Here is a 6078-nt window from a genome sequence, read left to right as displayed (position 1 = left end):
AGAAGGCAGGCCAGGAGAGCAAGTGTTCACAAACCCTCATCCCTCTCAGGGCCACAGGGATCTGATTGCTCTGGCCCAGGAAGGGGCCCACTGGCAATCCCCTGTCTTCCTCATCTTCCCCTACCCCCTTCCCAACAATCTGGAGGAGGTAGGGAGCTGGCAAGTGTCACTCCAGACCATCTCTTCCCAAGGGGGCTGTCCCTGCCTCTTCTACAAGGATTCTTGGGATGCTCTTGGCAGTCCCACCATTAGAAACTGTTGCTACCAGACCTAAGGAATGCCTGACATTTCCCAGATTAGGCAAAATCTGTTTATTTACTGTCTTTCTCCCTGAGAGTAGGGGCCATTTCCTGTTTTGTTTCCCACCATTATCTCCAGCGCCCAGCACATGGCAGGGTGAGGAATAAACAAATGCTTATGGAGTGAATACTGCTTGTCTTGAGTGTAAGTGGGGAGGGCCTTGCCACAGCAGAAAGCCCCAGTTTTCTGCATAAAGGACTTTGACTACCAGTGATGCTATGAGCTACCAGCAAGCTTTCTTTTCAAAACTTCAAATTAATGGAAAACATTGGTGAGTTAATTAATAAAATATTGGTCCATATACTCTCCTACCAGTTATCAAGTGCCATCTTATGTGTTAGAATCAGTGAAAAGGTGTCCATTCAAAAATTTTTATTACAGAGTATTTTGTTTCCAATAAGTGGTTTGACTGATGACAAGAATAACAATTGTGACCTTTTGTTGTTGAGTGCTGAGTACATGTGCAAGCTTGTTTCACTTAAGTCTCTCAGCAACTCTTCAAGGGAGGGGGTGTTAGTGAATTCCCACTAATATAAGAATGATGAGGATGAGGTGCAGAGAGGTTAGGTGCTTTCCCAATGGTCACACAGCCAGGAAAAATATGGCAGATTTGAATCCAGACACTCTTCTCTCTGTTCTATTAGGCCTCGTTTTTTAATTGAGGAACATAAAATTTACCTCTTAATAGTATTGAGGATTAAGTTGAATAATGTTTGAAGAGAATTTAGCACAGCGGTTCTCCAACTGTGGTCCTATCAGAATCACCCGGTGAGCTTGGTAAAAACACGAAGGTCAGGCCCTATCTTATTTTAAGGATCCTGGGCCTCTATGTGCCTTATTAGCTCCCAGGTGATTCTGAAGTGGGAGAACCATTGATGCAGCACATTGCGTACACTGAAACATGGGGGGGGGGGGGGGGGGGGAAGAGTAGAAAACAAACATGCAAATACAAAATTCCCATGAGGTCCAGGTGTGACGAGGGAGCAGAAGGTGGCCAAAGATATTGAGTCAGAGAAAGCATCAGCCTTTCAGGGTCCCCTCAGTGTTCTGCATTCTGCGGGTGCTGCCCCCTGGACTTGGGAGGGCCAGGCCTCAGGAACTGCTATTAGTAACGGCCATGACCATGAGCCCACAGCCACTTCAAGGTAGTCACGGGGAGCACGGCCGCGGCCAGTGCTGGTGAGGAGCATCTGGTGTGTTGCTCTGGACAGGCCACACTGCCCCCCTCAGCCTGGCTAGTGAGTCACATTGTTTCCCAACCAGATACCCCCATGAGGCTCCTGCTATTTCTAGAGAACAAGGGTTCTTGTATCATGGCAGGAAGGAATTCCAGGATGTAAAGAATTAAGCCATGCAAACAAAGCCAAGCAAACAGTGGATTTAGTAAGAGTAAGGAAATAGTATAGTACACTATCAAGATGGCGTGAGAGTGGGCAGGCCCAGAAGAAGAGCAACTGCACCGAAGAACAAAGAAGTTTAGGATTTTATTCCGAGGGCGCAAAATATTCATGTTTTAGAGGTGGAGTTGCAGGCGTTCCCAGGGCGGGTCCTTGCTCTCCTCTACCACTCTTTCCCTCCCGTGGGGAGGTGGGATTCCCTTGTCTTGTCCTGGTCCTCGTTGGAACTGTTACGGTGACACAAACGGTGGAGATTTTTTCCCTGTCTGCAGTGCTAAACTATTATAATCTATTACAATTAGCTGAGCCGCACCTTTTCTGAAGAATGATCTCATCTTCTTTGTTTCCCTCACTTCCTCCTTCGCTTCCTCCCCCCTTTCTCCCTGCAGCCCTGTTCTTTCTGCCTACTCTAAAGTAACACTGGAGCCAAGCAAATATGTTTCCCACTGCTGATGGAGGGGAGACCCCGGACTCAGAGCCCCCATGAGTAAATGTTTGGTGCTACTCAGTCTGGGGTCTGAGCCATCAGCTTTGCTTTCACCTGGAGACTCAGGAGGAAGGGGATCTGGGAGTTTCTTCAGCTGCCACTGGGCTAAACTAACTAAAGCACTAACTAAAGCACTGGGCCTTGCTTTAGTTTTTACGTAAATTGTGCTTCTTCACTTTTGCTCTCAGAAGGCAGGCCAGGAGAACAGGAGGTCACAAACCCTCATGCCTTCTAGGGCCACAGGGATCAGATTGCTCTGGCCCAGGAAGGGGCCCGTTTGCAATCACCTGTCCTCCCAACCCTTTCCCATCCCCTTACCAGCAATCAGGAGGATGTGGGGAGCTGGCAGGGGTCACTTCAGACTATCTCTTTCCAAGAGGGCTGTCCCTGCCTCTCCGTCAAGAATCCTTGGACTGCCCTTGGCAGTCCCACCTGATGAGATTTCCAATCCCACTGACCTTCCTTCCACCAAACCTAAGGAATGTCTGACATTTCCATTTAATATGTCTTGGAAATCTTTTCAAATCAGCACATATGAGCTATTTCATTCTTATTTATTTATTTATTTATTCATATTTTATTGCATTTTTGAATAGGTAACATTCACATGGTTTAAAATTTAAGTAGTATAAAAAAAATATGCAATGAAAATTCTGGTTCACCTATGGACAGTTCCCACCACTACTACTGCCAAACAAAATATCATTTGTATGACTTTCTTGTTTATCTTTCCAGAGTTTCTTGACTGCACATAAAGTCAAATATGAAGATATTTTCTTCCTATTGCCTTTTTATCCAAAAAGGAAAATATAATACACTTGGATTCACATTTTTCTTTTCACTTATCTTGGCCAAATTTCATATCACGGCAATACAGAGAGAGCTTTCTCATTCTTTCTGACTGTTGCATAGTATCTCAATGTTTACAAGTACTATAATTAATTTAGCCAGTCCTGAGTTGAAGGTTATTGGGGTTGTTTGCTATTACTTGTAATTAGAAACAGTGCTATTCTGATTTATCTTGTACATATGTTGTTGTGCACATTACAGAAAACGTCAAAGTGGTTTTCAAGTAGGTCGTCCCAGTTTATAAGAGTTTTTGTTTTATCACATTCTTGTGTAACGGTGACACTATAGTTTCTATTTTGAGATTTAAATCTCTAGTGTAATTCAATTTAACAGTGTAATTTAGCTTGGGACTTTTTGGAAGTTTTTCTTTGCTTTCTCTATCTCCCACCAAACCTTAATGATTCTGTTTATTATACATTTACTATGCATACCAGTTTCAGTGGTTCTGTTTACTATGCATACCAGTTTTAGTGGTTACACCTTTTTGGTAACAGCAATGACTTGGAATTTGGCTTGATGGTCTAACCACTTGGTTATTTCCATAGTTGAATGATTATGTGTATTCTCTGCTGGGTGAGAAATGACAGAGAATCTGGTTTGTTAGGGATTTTTAGATTTGATTTTTTAATTTGTTTGCTAACATGTTTGTTTATTTTGAATACAAATCAATTAAAAATATATATAGTCATGCCCACTAGGAAAGAGAATAACTCTCTCTGTCTGTGTCACTTGACCTGTGGCTAAAAGCGTAGAATTGAAGCTATAAGCTCGATAACTAATTTGGAAAGGGCTTTACCTCTCAATATGTGTGTATATTTCCCTATTTCTGGAGGGTATAAATTAGGTTACAAAGTCTTTTCAATTAAAAGAGCTTTGTTTTGATTGGTTTATAGAATAAATGCCTACATAAAATCCTGAAAAGTCAGATAATTAAACTCCTAATACTTTAAATGTGCTATAAAAATGTGCTAAAAATTGTTCTTCCGGAAGCTAATTCAGACATCTTTTAAGAATCCAAATTCGCATAATTAAAGAAATGTTAGGCAAATAAGACCAGTTTACTAACGTGGGTTTAATAAAAACAGCTTGTCTTCTCTGATTTATCACTGTTAAGTATAACATACAAATAGATTGGAAGACTTAAAACTGTCACTATTTGAGGGGACAAAATCATTTACCTAGGAAAAATCAGAATTAACACACACTCTGTTAGAACTGGTAAGAGAGTTCAGAAAGTTTGCCAGGTATAAGAGCCAACTATGAAAATCAATAGCATTGCCTTATGCCAGCTATAACTTACTGGAAAATACAATAAAAAGGAAGGGATTCTTCACAAGGGCAAGAAATCTACAGAGTATAGGAATTAACAGAAACGAAAATGTACAAGATCTCTATGAAAAAATATTTTCTTTTAAATATTACCTCTTCTGCCCCTCATTGTTACATTAAAGAGACTTTTTAAAAATACAGTATTTTTCTTTCACTCATAACATGCAATGCGCCTAATTCCATAAATGAAAAAAAGTGACGAAAAACATGTACCATTATTAATCAACAGTGGAAACCACATCTGGGGAAGGATGCTGACTTTGGCCTCCCAGCAAAGAGGAGGAGCAGCTAAATTTGCTGGAGACTTGGGCAAGGGCTGTGAAGCCATCAATTTGGTCCCCTTCTGGGCCTTCTTCTTATGTTACGCTTCTTTTGTTATTCTTTTTCTAACTTTTAAATTCTAAATTCAATTATTTCATAATTTCTTTGTTGAGTAATATTAATTATTTAAGGATGTGATTATTTCCTCTGAGCCCTGTTTAAATTATATCCCTTCAGATTTTATATATAGTGTTATTTTTAAAACTTTTAATTTTAATGTGATTATGGACTCACAAGAAGTTGCCAAAAGAGTATAGAGAGGTCCCATGTACCCACCACCTAGCTTCCTTCAATGGTAACATCTGTAATGATAGAACATTATCAAAACCAGGAAGTTGATTGGCACAGTTAATACAATTGACTAGAGATCTTACTCAGATTTCACCATTTTGCATGCCTTCCTTTTTGGTAAGTCTTTGTGTACAATTCTATAATATTTAGTCTTATGTATAAATTCATATAACCACAGCCACACTCAAGATACGGAACTATTCTGTCCCCAAAATGGCACGCCTTCCTGTTGCCCCTTTATAGTAATATCCTCCTGACCATTCTCTCACCTCTGGAAATCACTGCTGTGTCCTCCATCTTTATGATTTTGTCATTTAGATAATGTCATCTAAATGGCATCATATAGTAACTTTTGAGTTTGGTTTTTTCAATACCCTAAGATCCACCAAATTATTGTAAGTGTCTAGAGTTCCTTTAATTGCTGAGTAGTAATCCATTGCATGGATGCCGCGCAGTTTGTTTAAGCTTTCATCTATTGAAAGACATTTGAATTTTTTTATTTTTTATTTTTGTCTTTGGCCATTACAAATAAAGCAGCTATGAACATTCATGCACAGGTTTTTGAGGGAATATAAGGTTTTATTTCTCTGGGGAAAATGCCCAGAAGTGTAATTGCTATGTTGTAGGATAAGTGTATGTTTAATTTTTTAAGAACTGCCAGACTCATTTCCAGAGTGACCCTAATATTTGTAGTCCCACCAAAAATGTACAAGTGACCTAGTATCTCTACATCCTTGGCAACACTTGGTATTATCAGAGTTTTAGTTTTAGCCATTCTAACAAATATGCTGTGGTACATTATTGTGATTTAATTTGCATTTTTCCAATGGCTAATGATATTAAACATCATTTAATATGTTTATTTGCTATCCTTATATCTTCATTGGTGAAGTGCTTTTTCAAGTCTTTTGCCCATTTTCTAACTGGATTGTTTGTTTTCTAACTGTTGAGTTTAGAGAGTTCTTTACATATGTTGTATGGGAGTCCTCTGTCAGATACATGATTTGGAAATATTTTCTCTCATGTAGTGTTTTCCTTATTAATTTCTAATTATTTCGCCATTTCAGTTTTGATTTACTTTTTGATCCAAAAGTTTTTAAAGAG

Source organism: Rhinolophus hipposideros (assembly GCF_964194185.1).
Source record: "Rhinolophus hipposideros genome assembly, chromosome: 14".
Lineage (NCBI taxonomy): Eukaryota > Metazoa > Chordata > Mammalia > Chiroptera > Rhinolophidae > Rhinolophus > Rhinolophus hipposideros.
The sequence above is the reverse complement of the archived record's forward strand: the minus strand, read 5'-3'. Positions refer to the sequence as shown.